This window comes from Pseudophryne corroboree, chromosome 7, assembly GCF_028390025.1.
Source record: "Pseudophryne corroboree isolate aPseCor3 chromosome 7, aPseCor3.hap2, whole genome shotgun sequence".
In the NCBI taxonomy this organism is placed as follows: Eukaryota; Metazoa; Chordata; class Amphibia; order Anura; family Myobatrachidae; genus Pseudophryne; species Pseudophryne corroboree.
This window is the reverse complement of record NC_086450.1, coordinates 421,721,564-421,739,844: the sequence shown is the minus strand read 5'-3', so window position 1 is coordinate 421,739,844 and position 18,281 is coordinate 421,721,564. Positions and strand designations below refer to the sequence as shown.

The 18,281-nt window shown below is 46.7% G+C and overlaps 1 pseudogene; it reads left to right on the top strand.

The window, feature by feature from the left end:
• The first annotated feature begins 7,556 nt into the window (after nucleotides 1–7,556).
• LOC134943813 (NXPE family member 2-like) overlaps nucleotides 7,557–18,281 on the top strand; it is a 58,578-nt pseudogene continuing 47,853 nt past the window's right edge.

Genomic DNA, 18,281 nt, shown 5'->3' with positions numbered 1-18,281 from the left:
AACGTATTCCTTATTAGGGCCACACGTTAAAGGCAATGAAGGAGGTGTTACGTATTTCTGATACTACAAGTACCACAAAAGAGGGTATTATGTGGGATGTGAAAAAACTACCATAGTTTTTCCTGAATCAGATAAATTAAATAAAGTGTGTGATGATGCGTGGGTTCCCCCCGATAGAAAATTATGGGCGGTATACCCTTTCCCGCCAGAAGTTAGGGCGCGTTGGGAAACACCCCTTAAGGTGGATAAGGCGCTCACACGCTTATCAAAACAAGTGGCGGTACCGTCTATAGATAGGGCCGTCCTCAAGGACCAGCTGACAAGGCTGGAAAATATAATAAAAAGTATATACACACATACTGGTGTTATACTGCGGCCAGCGATCGCCTCAGCCTGGATGTGCAGAGCTAGGGTGGCTTGGTCGGATTCCCTGACTAAAAATATTGATACCCTTGACAGGGACAGTATTTTATTGACTATAGAGCATTTCTATATATGCGAGATGCACAGAGGGATATTTGCACTCTGGCATCATGAATAAACGCGATGTCCATAACTGCCAGAAGATGTTATGGACACGACAGTGGTCAGGTGATGCAGATTCCAAACGGCACAGTATGGCCGTATAAAGGAAGAGGACTTGTTTGGGGTCGGTCCATCGGACCTGGTGGTCACGGCAACTGCTGGAAAATCCACCGTTTTTTACCCTAAGTCACATCTCTGCAGAAAAAGACACCGTCTTTTCAGCCTCAGTCCTCTCGTCCCTATAAGATCATATCTGCCCAGGGATTGAGGAAAGGGAAGAAGACTGCAACAGGCAGCCTATTCCCAGGAACAGAAGCGTTCCACCGCGTCTGACAAGTTCTCAGCATGGCGCTGAGACCGTACAGGACCCCTGGATCCTACAAGTAGTATCCCGGGGGTACAGATGGGAATGTCGAGACGTTTCCCCTTCGCAGGCTCCTGAAGTCTGCTTTACCAAGTCTCCCTCCGACAAGGAGGTAGTATGGGAAAAAATTCACAAGCTGTGTTCCCAGCAGGTGACAATTAAATTACCCCTCCTACTACAGAAAAGGGGTATTATTCCACACTATATTGTGGTACTGAAGCCAGAAGGCTAGGTGAGACTTATTCTAAAAAATTTTTTTTGAACACTTACAAAGGTTCAAATTAAGATGAAGTCACTCAGAGCAGTGATAACGAACCAGGAAGAAGGGGACTATATAGTGTCCCGGGACATCAGGGATGCTTACCTCTATGTCCCAAATTTGCCCTTCTCACTAAGGGTACCTCAGGTTCGTGGTGCAGAACTGTCACTATCAGTTTCAGACGCTGCCGTTTGGATTGTCCACGGCACCCCGGGGTCTTTACCAAGGTAATGGCCGAATTGATGATTCTTCTTCGAAGAAAAGGCGTCTTAATTATCCCTTACTTGGACGATCTCCTGATAGGGGCATAGTCCAGGGAACAGTTGGAGGTCGGAGTAGCACTATCTCGGATACTGCTACAATCAGCACGGGTGGATTCTAAATATTCCAAAATCGCAGCTGATCCCGACGACACGTCTGCTGTGCCTAGGGATGATTCTGGACACAGTCCAGAAAAAGGTGTTTCTCCCGGAAGAGAAAGCCAGGGAGTTATCCGAGCAAGTCAGGAACCTCCTAAAAACAGTGCATCATTGCACAAGGGTCCTGGTAAAAATGGTGGCTTCCTACGAAGCAATTCCATTCGGCAGATTTCACGTAAGAACTTTTCAGTGGGATCTGCTGGACAAATGGTCCGGATCGCATCTTCAGATGCATCAGCGGATAACCCAATATCCAAGGACAAGGGTGTCTCTCCTGTGGTGGTTATAGAGTGCTCATCTTCTAGAGGGCCGCAGATTCGGCATTCAGGATTGGATGCTGGTAACCACGGAGCCCAGCCTGAGAGGCTGGGGAGCAGTCACACAAGGGAAAAATTTCCAGGGAGTGTGATCAAGTATGGAGACTTTTCTCCACATAAATATACTGGAGCTAAGGGTAAATTTATAATGCTCTAAGCTTAGCAAGACCTCTGCTTCAAGGTCAGCCGGTATTGATCCAGTGGGAAAAACATCACGGCAGTCGCCCACGTAAACAGACAGGGCGACACAAGAAGCAGGAGGGCAATGGCAGAAACTGCAAGGACTTTTCGCTGGGCGGAAAATCATGTGATAACACTGTCAGCAGTTTTTCATCCCGGGAATGGAAACTGGGAAGCAGACTTCCTCAGCACGACCTCCACCCGGGAGAGTGGAAACTTCATTGAGAAGTTTTTTCCACATGATTGTAAACCGTTGGGAAATACCAAAGGTGGACATGATGGCGTCCCGTCTGAACAAAAAACGGGACAGGTATTGCGCCAGGTCAAGGGACCCTCAGGCAATAGATGTGGACGTTCTGGTAACACCGTGGGTGTACCAGTCGGTGTATGTGTTCCCTCCTCTGCTTCTCATACCTAAGGTGCTGAGAATTATAAGACGTAGAGGAGTAAGAACTATACTCATGGCTCCGGATTGGCCAAGAAGGACTTGGTACCCGGAACTTCAAGAGATGCTTACAGAGGTCTTATGGCCTCTGCCGCTAAGAAGGGACTTGCTTCAGCAAGTACCATGTCTGTTCCAAGACTTACCGCAGCTGCGTTTGTCGGCATGGCGATGGAAAGCCGGATCCTAAGGGAAAAAAGGCATTCCAGAAGAGGTCATTCCTACCCTGGTCAAAGCCAGAAAGGAGGTGACCGCACAACATTATCACCACGTGTGGCGAAAATATGTTGCGTGGTGTGAGGCCAGGAAGGCCCCACAAAGAAATTTCAACTCGGTCGTTTCCTGCATTTCCTGCAAACAGGAGTGTCTATGGGCCTCAAATTGGGGTCCATTAAGGTTCAAATTCGGCCCTGTAAATTTTCTTCCAGAAAGAATTGGCTTCAGTTCCTGAAGTCCAGAAGTTTGTCAAGGGAGTATTGCATATACAAACCCCTTTTTTGTGCCTCCAGTGGCACTGTGGGATCTCAACGTAGTTCTGGGATTTCTCAAATCACATTGGTTTAAAACCAGTCAAATATGTGGATTTGCAGCATCTCACATAAAAAGTGACCATGCTCTTGGCCCTGGCCTGGACCAGGCGAGTGTCAAATTGGTGGTTTTTTCTCAAAAAAGCCCATATCTGTTTGTCCATTCGGACAGGGCAGAGCTGCGGACTCGTCCCCAGTTCTCTCCCTAAGGTGGTGTCAGTGTTTCACCTGAACCAGCTTATTGTGGTGCCTTGCACCTACTAGGGACTTGGAGGACTCCAAGTTGCTAGAAGTTGTCAGGGCCCTGAAAATATGTTCCAGGACAGCTGGAGTCAGAAAATCTGACTCGCTGTTTATACTGTATGCACCCAACAAGTTGGGTGCGCCTGCTTCTAAGCAGTCGATTGCTCGTTGGATTTGTAACACAATTCAACTTGCACATTCTGAGGCAGGCCTGCCACAGTCTAAATCGGTTAAGGCCCATTCCACAAGGAAGGTGGGCTCATCTTGGGCGGCTGCCCGAGAGGTCTCGGCATTACAACTCTGCCGAGCAGCTACGTGGTCAGGGGAGAACACGTTTGTAAAATTCTACAAATTTGATATCCTGGCAAAAGAGGACCTGGAGTTCTCTCATTCGGTGCTGCAGAGTCATCCGCACTCTCCCGCCCGTTTGGGAGCTTTGGTATAATCCCCATGGTCCTTTCAGGAACCCCAGCATCCACTAGGACGATAGAGAAAATAAGAATTTACTTACCGATAATTCTATTTCTCGGAGTCCGTAGTGGATGCTGGGCGCCCATCCCAAGTGCGGATTATCTGCAATACTTGTACATAGTTACAAAAATCGGGTTATTATTGTTGTGAGCCATCTTTTCAGAGGCTCCGCTGTTATCATACTGTTAACTGGGTTTAGATCACAAGTTGTACGGTGTGATTGGTGTGGCTGGTATGAGTCTTACCCGGGATTCAAAATTCCTCCCTTATTGTGTACGCTCGTCCGGGCACAGTACCTAACTGGCTTGGAGGAGGGTCATAGGGGGAGGAGCCAGTGCACACCACCTGATCCTAAAGCTTTACTTTTTGTGCCCTGTCTCCTGCGGAGCCGCTATTCCCCATGGTCCTTTCAGGAACCCCAGCATCCACTATGGACTCCGAGAAATAGAATTATCGGTAAGTAAATTCTTATTTTTCGGAGCTTTAAGATTAGGTAAGTTAGTGGGAAAAAGCAAAAAATAAAATAAAAAATTCAGTAGATTCAGGTATATCAGGTATATAAAATACACCTTTCCAAAACGGATCAACTAGGGAGAAGTAAATGGATTTCTGTTCCTATGCATGCGGAGCCGAGCATTTGCCCAGTAAGACTAGCAGAGGCTTATGGCCGGAGTCGTCCGAAAGGGGGATAGCAGTGGTTGGTTCAAGAGGATCTGAATCCTTTATCTAAATTTCAATTTACAAGTGTTTTCAATAAATGTTCTGATAGCTTTGGACCTTCCGCTGGAGAGTTATCGGACCCATTCTTTTAGAATAGTTGCAGCGACTTGCGCGGCATCGACAGGTTCTTCCAGCGAAGATATTAAAAGGTTAGCGCGGTGGAAGTCGGATGCTTATAAGGGATATATTAGGAGCAATAAGTTGCATTAATAATACGCATCCTGCGAGTTTGTTGTTTGTGAATCCCAGGGCCATAAGCCACCCGCCTTTAAAGGGGGATTGGAGTTCTTTTCACCTTTTTCCTCACAACATTTTTGAGGTTTGGTGTTGTTCACCTCCATCTGGGTCGCCTAAACAACTAAGTTCTTACCCCTCCCTCTTTTCCTCTGGTAGTTTCGTTAAATATTAAATAATATTGATTAAAATTTTCTTTGATGGCTGTTTTTTCTACAGGTTTTTTGTCATTATCAAGCCGGGTGTGGATTGTAGGTCATTCATATGTTTATTGGGACAGTAGGCATAAGATGTCCAAGTCGTTTCCCTTTGAAGTGAAGTGGATAGGTTTAAGGGGAATGAGATGGAGTAACCTATTGAGTGTGCTCTGGGACCTTGAAAAAAGGTGGGGTGCCCCTGATTGTTTGTTGATTCATTTGGGAGGTAATGATTTCGGTACTTGTAAAGGTATAGAACTTATTAACGCCATGAAAAGGGATTTTTAGATAATCACGGAACATGGGCCTTTGGTTAAGGTGATATGGTCTGAAGTGGTACCGCGTAAATATTGGAAGGGCACCCAAGGGGGAGTGGCTTTAGATAAAGTAAGGAGGAAACTCAATGCCGCAACCTCCAGATATGTCATTAGTTTAGGAGGAAAAGTTGTTAAACATCCAGATTTGCGTTACGAGAAGGAAGATTTTTATAGGTTGGATGGAGTGCATTTATCTGAGAGCGGTTTGGAGTTATCTGTCACAGCCTTATTGAGGTGTTTAAAGGAGGTTTGAGGTTTTATGTTGGTGGCGGTTTTCGTAGTCTAGAGCCTCCGAATTTGGCGGAAAGCAGTGCTATTCAGCGGCTTAATGTAGCGCAGCAGAGCTTGGCTAGCATTTCCCCTTTGAGAAAAGGCGAGTCGGTCACTACCTCAGGGGAGGACCAGGTCACCATCTTATGGAGGGACCAGCACTGTGCTAATTAAGGGGAGATGGTTCTACCCAGGACGGATTGCGCAAGGGGCGGAAACTCCGCCCCATTTGTTTAAAGATTAAAGTTTTAAGCCATAGCCGAGTTGACACTGCTTTTTCGCCACCGGTGAGTAATTTTTTCAATTCTGATTCGAATTTAATAAATCTGGCTGTGACCTCCATTTTTTCCAATTTATACAGTTGTCTGTGTCATTATTTCTAGGTTTATTGGTTCTAGTTTGTGTAATAAATAAAACATATGGGTGACTTAAAGCTATTATAAAGTCTGGCAAGTAGTTTGGACATTTTCTTTAAGTAACCACCAGAGGGCGCCTCATATTACACATTCTTCTGTAAAATTTTATCTGAATAGAAAAGGTTATCTGTTTTTGTCTGCCATCCTTATTTGGGCTGTATCCTGGAGTTTGGATTATTGTTTATTGTACATTATACTTTGGTGCAATTTATGAGGCTTGTCGGTTTAACTCAGTGAGATATGAAATTGTTATTTTGCTCTAATAAAAATAGTAATAAGTCAAAGTCACTGAAAATAACAAATAACAAGTTCAAAGTTTTACTGTCTCCATAACAACATCTATCTCTACTTGCACTGCGTACTTCATAGTGTAAGGAATTATATAGCTCATCTGCTCCACCCAATACATTCCCTATGTGTATAGCTTGTCAGGCAAATGCAGTGAATGGAAAAGGAGAATCCAGGTAAGTATTACGTATGGAGGGCATATCATTTATTGGATGATTGGGACCAGTGCTTAAAGTGGGCCGGAACGGGGCGGAACTGCGTTCCGTCACTTCAAATTGAAGGCGGAACCAGTTCCGCCTCCGTCCGACCACTAGCGTCTGATCAGTGCACTTGGTAGATTGCAGCACCCGCCAGCCAATCCTGGCTCATGGGCGGACCGGCTGCCAATAAAAAGAAAGCAAGGCTTTTTTTTTTCCAACTGGATGAGCCTGTGAGCCAATCATGGCTCGCGCACCGCCAGCCAATGAGAAGCTGCCTAGTGGCACCTTCTCATTGGCTGGCGGTCCGCCAGCCGTGATTGGTGCACAGTCGGCGCCATAATCAGATTCAAAGAGCGGCCTCTTCTTTTGATCAGCAGCTGGTCCGCAGGAATGGCTGACGGCTGCTGACAACGTCAAACCTCACTACAGCTGGGACCCACTGACGCACCCTGCTACTCCTCCGTCCCACTGACAGAGGTGTGCTCCCTCCTCTCTCCCGCGTCTAGCAGTGTGCAGGCCCCGGATAGCCGCCTCCCTCCAGTGCAGTGCCTCCGGCTGTCCCAATCCCTATGATGCCGGTGGACAGCACATTTCACAGTTCAAGCTTGAGGCTTCTCTCACAAACAAGCAAATAAATAAACAATAATCATTGCACTGCAATGCAGGAGGACTGCCAGGCAGACCCATCGCAGACCCAGGCAGGCAGACCCATCGCAGTTCACCGATTATTGTTTATTTATTTGTGAGAGAAGCCTCAAGCTTGAACTGTGATCTGTGCTGCCGCGGCACAGCTCCGTGCAGCCCTTTCATGTTCCAAGCAGTGCAGGGGACCAGACACTCACTGCACTACTCATCGGCAGGAACTCCGTCTTCCTCAGCTCCAGTCCACAGCTGCCAGTGCCTCCCATCATTACACAGGTCAGATGTGTGTGAGCTGCTGCTGTCCCTGGGGAAGGAGGGAGAGGGGGAGTGTGTGTGTACTATCTGCAGTCCCAGCATATGTGTGTGTGTGTAATTTGCAGTCCCATTGTGTATATGTGTGTGTGTGTGTGGGGGGGTGAGCATGTGTGTAATGTATTCTGCAGTTTAAGTATCTGTGTGTGTGTGTGTGTGTGTGTGTGGGGGGGGGGGGGGGTGGGGGCAGTCTGCGGTCCCAGTGTGTGTTTGTAATTTGCAGCCATGGTGTGGTGGGGCAGACTGCAGTCCCAGTGTGTGTGTGTATGTACAGTCTGCAGTCCCAGTGTGTGTGCGGGGGCATTTTATTTATATATCACACACACACACACGCCCCCATCCTACCAAATCCTGTGTTTGCCCCTGCAGTGGACGATGAGGGTGCTGCTACAGGAAATCGGAGTTGTTGCGCTGCTGTTCGGGATCTTTCTGTGAGTACCGGGGCTAAGACCCCTCGCTGTGTATATATAGAGATACTGCTCTGTATGTATCCAGCTGGGGTCCCCTACCCCCATCTTGGCTGTGCATTGGATTACATGCTTCCCAGGTTGCAGGTGTAGTTTTAGGCTGGCTCAATTTTTCATTAACGTTAAAGTAACAGTGATGTAATTAGGTGTAATGGAGCGGATTTTTAATTGGGGGTACTATTGTGTGACCACGCCCCTTCTTGGTGAGGCCACACCCCCTTCTGCGGCGCGCGCCTACGGCGCGCAGGTGATAAAGGGGATGAGTTCCCCCACCTCTCCAGGACCACTTTAAGCCCTGATTGGGACTGATATTAGATGATACTGTAATTTCAGCCATATAACAATATGCTACTAGCAAATCTCTGACCACTTGGTGCAGGAATCTCAGTATATATTTATATGTATAACAAGCCAGAGGCGGAACTACCGGCAGTGCAAGCAGTGCGTTGCACTGGGGCCCGCCTCTGTCCAGGGGCCCAAGCATGTAATGAGTCAAACTGACTCATTACATGCCGCTGTGCGCTGCGGGCAACCGCTGCCCGCAGCGCACAGCCGCCCGGCGAGGAGAGGAGCAGCGGCACGGACGGGGGAAGGAGGAGGAGGGAGGTGAAGGAGGGAGCCGCAGCAGCGCTTTGTTACTGGTGGAGGCGCTGCTGCTCCTCTGCTTCACTATAGGCTGTCTTCCGAGAACAGCCTATAGTGAAGCAGAGGGGCAGCAGCAGCAGCGCCTCCACCAGTAACAAAGCGCTGCTGCGGCTCCCTCCTCCACCTCCCTCCTCATTCTCTACTGCCCGGGAATCGTCTGACGCTGCACCGAGGAGCCGGAGCCAGCGGAGAGGGTAAGTATAATTCTTCTTTCTGTCTTTCTTTCTTTCTTTCTTTCTTTCTTTCTTTCTTTCTTTCTTTCTTTCTTTCATTCTTTCATTCTTTCTTTCTGTCTCTTTCTTTCCTTCTTTCTTTCTTTCTTTCTTTCTTTCTTTCTTGGGACTGCCTGCCGCTATGTGTAAAAAGGGGGAATCTGCCTGCCGCAATGTGTAAAAAGGGGTAATCTGCCTGCCGCAATGTGTAAAAATGGGGAATCTGCCTGCCGTAATGTGTAAAAAGGGGGGACTGCCTGACGTAATGTGTAAAAATGGGGAATCTGCCTGCCGCAATGTGTAAAAAGGGGGGACTGCCTGACGTAATGTGTAAAAATGGGGAATCTACCTGCCGCTATGTGTAAAAAGGGGGAATCTGCCTGCCGCAATGTGTAAAAAGGGGAGACTGCCTGCCGCTAGGTGTAAAAATGGGGAATCTGCCTGCCGCTATGTGTAAAAAGGGGGAATCTGCCTGCCGTAATGTGTAAAAAGGGGGACGCTGTCTGCCGCTATGTTTAACAAGGGCACGCTGTCTGCCGTTATGTGTAAAAAGTGTACGCTGTCTGCCGCTATGTTTAACAAGGGCACGCTGTCTGCCGTTATGTGCAAAAAGTGTGCGCTGTCTGCCGCTATATGTAACAAGGGCACGCTGTCTGCCGTTATGTGTAAAAAGTGTACGCTGTCTGCCGCTATGTTTAACAAGGGCACGCTGTCTGCCGTTATGTGTAAAAAGTGTACGCTGTCTGCTGCTATGTGTAACAAGGGCACGCTGTCTGCCGTTATGTGTAAAAAGGGGACGATGTCTGCCGTTATGTGTAAAAAGTGCACGCTGTCTGCCGTTATGTGTAAAAAGAGGAATCTGTCCGCTGTAAGGTGTAAAAGGGTCTCTACCTGGTGTAGTGGTGCTACTGTGCGGCGTAATTTGAAGAATGGAGACTACTGTGCACCGTTTTATGAATTGGTATTATTTTGTGGCCACACCCCTTCCCCACGAAGCCACGCCACTATGTATTTTTGCGCGCGCCACTGCCCCTGTTTTGCATGTAGGGGTGGGGCTCTGATGCCGTTTCTTGCACACAGTGCTAAAATGTCTAGTTACGGCACTGTTGCTAGGTATCCATTTCTCTGGCCCTGAGCAGGTCCCCCTCACCAGATCCTCTCCAGGGGTGAGGGGGTGGACTTGGATGGGATGGGATGTGTGTGTGTGTGGGGGGGCCCAAAGCATTTTGTCGCACCTGGGCCCACCGCTCGCTAGTTCCGCCACTGTAACAAGCATTATTTTATCTACTATTAATGTCACTTGAATTTTATAAGGAAACGTTCTTGGTGCAATTATTGGGCATAAATTAAAATCACATTTTTGGCTAAGGTACTAATTAAGTCACCTGTGCTTAAGCATGGATTTCCTAAAACCTGGAGTGGAAGTGTGCCTGGAGGACCAAGTTTGTGTACCGCTGCTTTAAATGATTAAAACTTTGAAATGCCTTTTTTAATATCACTTTTACACTGAATTGCCGGGTCGCACCCAGGATTTGTACACTGCTCCGTCCCAGGTGCGACTCAGCGAGATCCCTTTCAGTAAGACGGCCTGACCTGGCAAATATGCCAGGTTGATGACATCACCGACAACGCGTGTGTAAGCGGCGTTTGGAGATGAAATGATCTCCAAGCACTGTCTCTTCCTATTCAGTGAGCAGGTGCCGGGCTTATCTGCTTACACTGCATCGCGACCCGGGTCTTTCCCGGGACCAACCTTGTAAGCTAGTCGGTTGGATTCCCGGGTCTCTGGAGCTGGGTAAACCCTTTTACACTAAGCCACGACCCAGATTAACCCAGCAAAATAGCCCGGGTCAAAACTATGATGTAAAAGGGGAATAAGTGATGTCATTACTGGGGGAAAAAAAAATATATGGAAAGTTATATTCCAGAAATCTATGGGGTATATCCAAGTAAGTGCATTTATTTGTTTCCCCATGGTGCAGAGCCGGCCTTAGGCATATGCAAACTAGGCAAATGCCTAGGGCAATTTGTATGCTTAGGGGCCCCAGCAGCTTCTGCTGATTAAAATGATATGCGGCATGCCTATATTCTGTGTGTGACTGCGGCTGTATCTGCATATGAAATGCTACGTTGCGTGTATTCCTGGAAATCACTGTAATATAGCATTTCGTATGCAGATACAGCCGCAGTCGCACACAGAATATAGGCATGCTGCATATCATTTTAATCAGCAGAAGCTGCTTGTGCATCCTAGCCACGTAGTAAAGCAAATAAGATGCATTTTCATAAACAAAAGGCGCCCGACGTTAGCAGAGCTGCCAGCTGACTCATGCCAGGCATCTCCTGCAGAACTAGCGGCGGTGCTAGGGGGCATCAGCCAAAATCTGATTAAATATGCATTAGAAGTTTTCAGTTTGCTTAATTGGGCCAATAATTACATGACGTTATTGGGGTGAAATTCTACAAAGTGCAGTAAAATGATCTTTGGAATCCAAATACTGTAGCTGGGCTTCCTTGGCAGAAATGATTATTCAGTCAATTTTAACATTTCGATTCTTGTTTTCATTTTTGTATAAATGTAAAGAAAGCAAATAAGAGTTATATAAGTTATCCTTAGAAAAGAAAATATCCATACTTAATTTCTTATCATTTTACTATCCTTTATGTTTATTGCCACGTATATGTGTGATAACAACGGTGACCGCCAGATGTGGCATGCACCAGTGAAATGGCGCTATTGCCCGTGATGCCTTATATAGAATCCAAGTCCTGAGAGAATGTGAATCCTGTAAAATGACGTTCGGCCTTGACGTGGGATCCAAGTCTGGCGGTAACACCCGAGCCAGACACTGATCCCCAGTGTTCAGAGTGGTTCAGATTCCTTGGAATCTGGACTGCTCATCTCTAGTTCAAGGTAAAGAAGTGTAATCCTACTTCTTCTCTAACAAGTATGTGTGACTTCCAGAATGGTGTACTGAAAAAAAGAGACAAAATATAGTGTACACTTTATTTAATAAGTACTGGGACACAGAATGGTATATATATATATATATATATATATATACTTACTATACTATCCCTTTAAACCGGGATACCCGTGAATGACACAAATTCTGTAACTGGCTAACTTAAAGCCTGAGTTGCTCCTGGCGTTAATCAGTCACAGAGCCTGTGTAATTCATAGTACGCTAAGCATATTTTATATATATACTAGGTGCTTCATCGCGCCCTATGGGCGCTCTTCACACCGTCGCAAGGGGCTACGCCCCCTTAACCCTTGCATGCCTTTCTGGGGTTCAATATTTGTATTATATGGAGTATTACCTGCATTCCTTTGTTAGTGGTTAAATATTGCACAATGAAACGGCATGCGATGTTGAAGGAGGCGCAGCCCCTTGCAACGGCGTGAACAGCACCTGCAGGGCACGATGTACAGAATGTAGCGGGTGCGGGGGGGACTGCGGATGCGGGAGGGTGTCTGTAGATGCTGCGGGTGGAGGGGGGGCGGATAGCGCGGGGGGGCCCGGATGGGGAAGGGTCGGGAGGTGCTGCGGGTGGGGGAGGGGCAGAGGAGTGGGGGCTGCAGATGGGGGAGGGGTCCGGAGGCACTGTAGGTGGGGGAGTGGCAGGGGTGCCACGGGTGGGAGAGGGGCAGGTGCGGGGATGTTGCGGATGGGTGAAGGGTTCCGTAGGTGCTGTGGGATGGGAAGGGGCAGTGGTGCCGGGGGTGGGGTAGGGGGTCCGGAGGCGCCGTGGGTAGGGGAGGGGCAGGTACAGCGTGTGGGGGAGGGGTGGAGTGCCGCATGTGGTGGAGGGGAGGGGTGGAGTGCCGCATGTGGTGGAGGGGAAGGTGCGAAGGTGTGGTGCATTGAGGAGGGGTCTGGAGGCGCTGCGGGTACTGTACCTGCCAAAAAGGTTGTTGGAGGGCATGCAGTAACAGGGCCAGGACAGTAGTGACAGGGTCAGAACAGGGGTGACGGGGCCAGGACAGGGGTGACAGGGTCAGGACAGGGGTGTCAGGGCCAGGACAGGGGTGACAGGGTCAGGACAGGGGTGACAGGGTCAGGACAGGGGTGACGGGGCAATGACAGGGGTGACGGGGCAAGGACAGGGGTGACGGGGCAAGGACAGGGGTGACGTGGCAAGGACAGAAATGACAGGGACAGGATAGGGGTGACAGGGCCAGGGTAGGGGCGGCAGGACCAGGACAGGGGTGACAGGGCCAGTATAGGGTTGACAGGGCAAGCACAGGGGTGTGTCAAAGTCAGAAAAATATCACGCTACACACTGCCATATTTGCACCTCATGCGAGTGCCTGTTGCACGTTCATGAGCCCTGCCGTGCGTGCGCATACTCGCCGTTGCGGGCACCCGCAGGCGCACGGTGTGCGCATTTACGGTAAAGTTTATGTGCGTCTAGTGGGCGACTCGTTCATAACATATTTTAACTGTATAATGTATTTTGTAGATTATGGTCCCTTTGATAGAATCTGAAAGTTTAGTTAAGGTAGCATGTTCATAGACAAAGAGAACCCTCTTTGTTTGATACGAAGGGTCAGACAGGGGTTATACAGTGGTGTTTAGTATCCATCGGAAGAGTATTTAATTAGCAATATTCCGGTGTTGGTTTGAAGCGGATAACTCGCTCGTGTGAATAGTTATGGACATAAGAAGTTTATGGACTTTTACTATATTTGCACTTTATTATCCATGCGGCGGGAAACCTAGTTTCCCACCCACCTGAGCAGTTGGAAATAGTCACAGCCCACCTGTATGAATCAACCTATGACCTTTTGTTATAATGCGAAGAGGAATTCCTGTGTCCAATGAACAATAAGAATATAGGGACCATTGTACTGTATTATGTGTAGGGTATAAAAGGACAAGCCACTCTGGGCCAGCTCTCTATTCTCTTCAACGGTTCTCATTGCTGATAATCGGGAGCTGGATATCCAGGAGGCGCATGCGATTGTTACCCTTTGTGCGTAAGTTTCTCCGCAATCATATTACCTTTACTGTTATTGTGAGCCATATCTCTCTCTCTCTCTCTCTCTCTCCTCTCCTCTTTCTCTCTCTTTCTCTTAAGTATTATTGTACTGCTATTGTATTTTAAGTGTAGTTACTTGGTTAGATATTCAATGTTATTTTGGTAGTGTATGACTTGTATTGTATTATTCTTTTGAACGTTCATTCATTTCCTTAAAAGGCGTTAGACCCTTAGACCGGTAATTGTGTGTTCATTATATTGCTGTGGGTAATAGGAGCGTCTCTATCGCTCAAACAGCTTTAGTGTAAACAAGGTTAAGCAGCGTTATATCGCTACAGTGTTTCAGTACAAGGTTTACAGTATAAGAATATCATTTCTGTGTGTTACATTCAAGGTCTACTGATTGTTATCTTGTGAGCGTCTGCGCCGCTCGTGATCTCCTCGTGGTCTCGAGCGTCCGCTACGCTGATAGCGTAGCATTACGGTAGTCGCTCACCTATAGTGTGCCCAATACCAACAGCGTATTCTCGCGAGCGTTTGTGTCGCTCGAGTGGCTCGCTCCCGATACAGCGTCTGCTACGCTAAGAGCGTACCCTTACGGTACCTCGTGTGCCAATTGCGTACTGTGTTTCTTAACCTCTTTATAGTGTGTTATATAAGATAAATATTTGGCTTTATCAATTGGCGGCTCGTCCGTCCTTCACATATCTGTGCTAGGTAATTTCAGCAGACATTATCCATCAGCAAAGGGCGGGAGATCATATTCCTCGAACTGCTGCCTGGATAAGCGTCTGCTTCGCTTAGTAAAGGGTGCTGAAGGAATCCGGAACCGGAGGTAAGAACAACACGCTAGTGTCTTTTAAAACTGTTTTTTTCTGTTTTGCGTACGCACGCACGCATATATCTGCATTTCTTTTCATTCGTGTATTTTCATATCACTCTCCTGTTTGCCATTTTATAATTGATAAACGTGCTAAGAAAGATTTGTTGCTATTAGTAGTTAAAGAGTAAAAGTAATACATTAAGGGGTAAATTGTAAAGCACGCACACAGCTTTGCCTAAGATACAAGGAAAGACCTGGGTGGTGCTCGGTAGATGATTGAAGACCATCTACATTGATAAACGTGTTAATTGTATTTCTGTGGACATATCTGGCTGGCATACACGTGTTTCTAACAAAAGGGTTAGACTAGTGTACGCAACGTAAAGGCCGACGCACGCAGCGTATATTACGCAACGGAGCGTCTGGGTACGCCCACGTAACTCAAATCACACTATAGTATTATTTTAACAGGCGAAAAGGTGGCAACACGATAAATAGCGCAAGTCAATTTTAGTGTCCGAAATTTAAACTAATAGATCCTTCTCTAAATTTACGACTCATCTGGTCTAAAGGAAAGAAATTTCTGCGCAGAAATAGAAACAAAAGTAAAGTGTACATGTGGTGAGTGAGTGTTTGCATATATAAGTTTCTACAATTTTTGGGATTGAACCACAGGAAATCATCGAGTTCTCGTGAAGTACATACGTGTAAGTGACATACATGGTGGCTAGGGAGGCATCCCTTGTTAAACATATAAAGAGCATTAGAGTGTAGCAGACCAGGAGGTCATACTGTAGCAGACCAGGAGGTCCGGAATACAGACCAGGAGGTCTAGGTACAGCAGACAAAGAAGTCCGCTATAGAGACAAGTAGCACAACACCAGGAAGGGTTGGTGCGGAACCCATATAGGCCATAAAGCTCAGGCTGAAGGAATTCGCAGCTGCTAAATTTCGATTCCACTGGTCGCTCCGCACATAAGATTAGTTGCTTATGTGCTGAACGATTGTACCGCACGTAATTGTGTGCATTAGTTAGTAATCTGACCCAGTACCATTTGCGTACGGAAGGGGTCATAAACGCTATTTGTACATTCTAACGTGATTTGTGTAATTTTTTATTTTTTAAGGGAAGTTCGCTGGTCACTCAGGAATTATCCAACAACCGATACTTGCTGGGGACTGGTAGGGCCAACACGCCCCAGTAAGTAAAGGTTCATAGGGGCCCTAGGTTGGGTACAACAGCTCTGGATACAGTGATTGCAGTACTGGCCAACGTGGGCGAGGAGTGAGTGGAGTACTCGGTAAACTTCGCCGCCGGCCTGCCCCGGACATCTTGGTTTTTGTAAGGGTTCGCTGAAGACCCTGATTTGAAGGTCAGAGGTAGTGAAAGCAACACCTGCAAGTTATGGGGGCCAGTTGTTCAGGTAGGGGGCGATCAACCTCGGTTCGGGTTGATTTAGTGAACCGACCAATCGGGTCGGCAAAGTATGTAATGTGTGAAAAATACGGTTCACACACAGAAGTTTTATGTGATGAATGGGAAAGAATGACTGTACATGACGGGGAGAAGTTCCCAAGAGTAGGCAGCTTTAGCCCAGATGTGTTACTAAATCTAAGGAGAAGGATATGTCTCATTAAATCAGCAAAGAGACGGATCAAACATTTTGATTGTTTAAAGTTATGGCAAAAGGAAAGTGAAATACAACGAAACTTAACTTACATATCTGATTCTCATCTTGGGAGGAGAGACATGGCAATGGAGAGGATTATGGTTGCGGAGAAAGGCACAATGTTGTACGATAAAAATGCACTTAGTAACTGTATTAAGGATGAAAGTAACAAATGTAATAATGTTTATGAAAATGAAAGTGTAAAAATTACAAATGTTAACCTGTGCAAGTCGCACCCCATGTCAAACTTCCCTCAGGATTACAAGCCAGAAAGTGAGCCCAGCACGATGTCGGCACCTCTTCCAGCAGCCATCACACAAGACATCCAGGTGGACACGACCAAATCGGTAAAGGCAATAATCAAACCCCCTAACGGAGGGTCAGGTCGTGTCCACAGGTACGTACAATGTTTTATGTCACGCACAAACAAATGTACCCCATATTGTAAGACCAACACAAGATGATGTAGTTGAGTTTGATCCTGTCAGGGTGATCACAGTCCCCAATGGGAAGACTGACGATCAGGGAATCATTCCCGTCGGGGACAGTGCAATGCGCCGTCCCTGGTCCTGGACCGAATTGAGATCAATTATGTCTGAATTTCCTGATCCTAGGAAAAATCTAGTCGCATGTCAAAGGTTCATTAAAGAACTAGGAAACTCAACAGAACCCACCAACAAAGATTGGCGGACAGTGCTGAGGGCATGTTTGCCCTCTGGTGTTGACCCTGCGAAATTTATTACTGATTGTCAATTAGACACAGAAGTACCTCAAACGGAGGAACACAATCAGGAATGTATTAAGCAGATTAACCGACAGTTGGAAGTATATTTCCCTGCCGTTGTCAAGTGGAATGAAATTTTCTCCATAAGACAAAACGAAGGGGAAAGTATTTCCAATTATTTCAATCGAGCACTGCAAGTAATGGCTAGGAACACTGGGATCACAGACATCAAAACATGCGCACAGCATAGAGAAATAGCGGTTAAGGTATTAATGAATGGTTTAAAGGAGGTATTGAGAACAAGGGTACAGACCACCAACCCAAACTGGAGAAATATCTCGGTGGCCGCATTAAGAGAGGCCGCTATTGATCATGATCAAAATATCACCAGACACAGGGAGTCACAAAGTGATAAGTTAATGGCCGCAAGTATACAGGCCCTAACCACAAGACCACTCCAGCATAAGCCCCAAACCCCTGCGAGAAATTCAAATGTGGAAGTCTGTTACACTTGTCATAAAGAGGGACACTTTGCAAGAGATTGTAGATCAAGAAAAATACAAAAATCATATCAACCCCCTAGACAACAACATAACCATGATATCCAAGGAAGCAGGGAAGTACAGGGAAAACGGTTGATGGTGATGAGCATCCGAGCGTTTGAGGAGGCATCACATCAACCAAGACCTCAGGTCATTGACACTTGGAGGAAACCCAGGGTTTGTTATCTTTGTAAAAGAGAAGGGCATTATGCCAGTAACTGTAACAGCCCACATAAAGTCAGACCCCCTAGACATGAATATGACACACCAAATTGTAATCAGGGATCACATAGGAAGGAGTTTGGGCCGCACCTGTAACATGCAATCAGGAAAGGTGATCATTAGGACTGATGGTAAGCCTGAGGCTATTGTTAACAAGTTGGGAGGTCATTCCTTGAGGACACAGGAATGACCGGGTAAAATTTGTAATGTATCTGTGAAATGTTTTCTTTTTCCCCATCTCTGACGGTTATCGGCAGGACTCAAACATTGCATAGCTACTTGGTCTTTGCAGAAGTCTACCAAACCCCAGCATGACCTACCCGCATCAATGTATCCTGGCCAGATACAAAGGGTGGAGTATGGAGGTGCTGGTGGGAGGGACTGAGCAAGGATACCATTGGACATGTAGATATGACAGCCTGATGATGAACGGCAGATCTGACAATGTTTTAAAATGTTTGAAAAATTTTGTTTTTCCCTGTTGTTGTTTATTGTTGGTTTATGTAATATATATATATATGAATTGTTCTCTCTCTTTTGGTTTTTTTTTTGTTCTCTCTCTTCTCACTCATGTTTTCATATTTTAAAGATGGTATGTCACACATCAGTTAGACAAATGGTAATGCAAGATTTTTGCTCCTTACAGA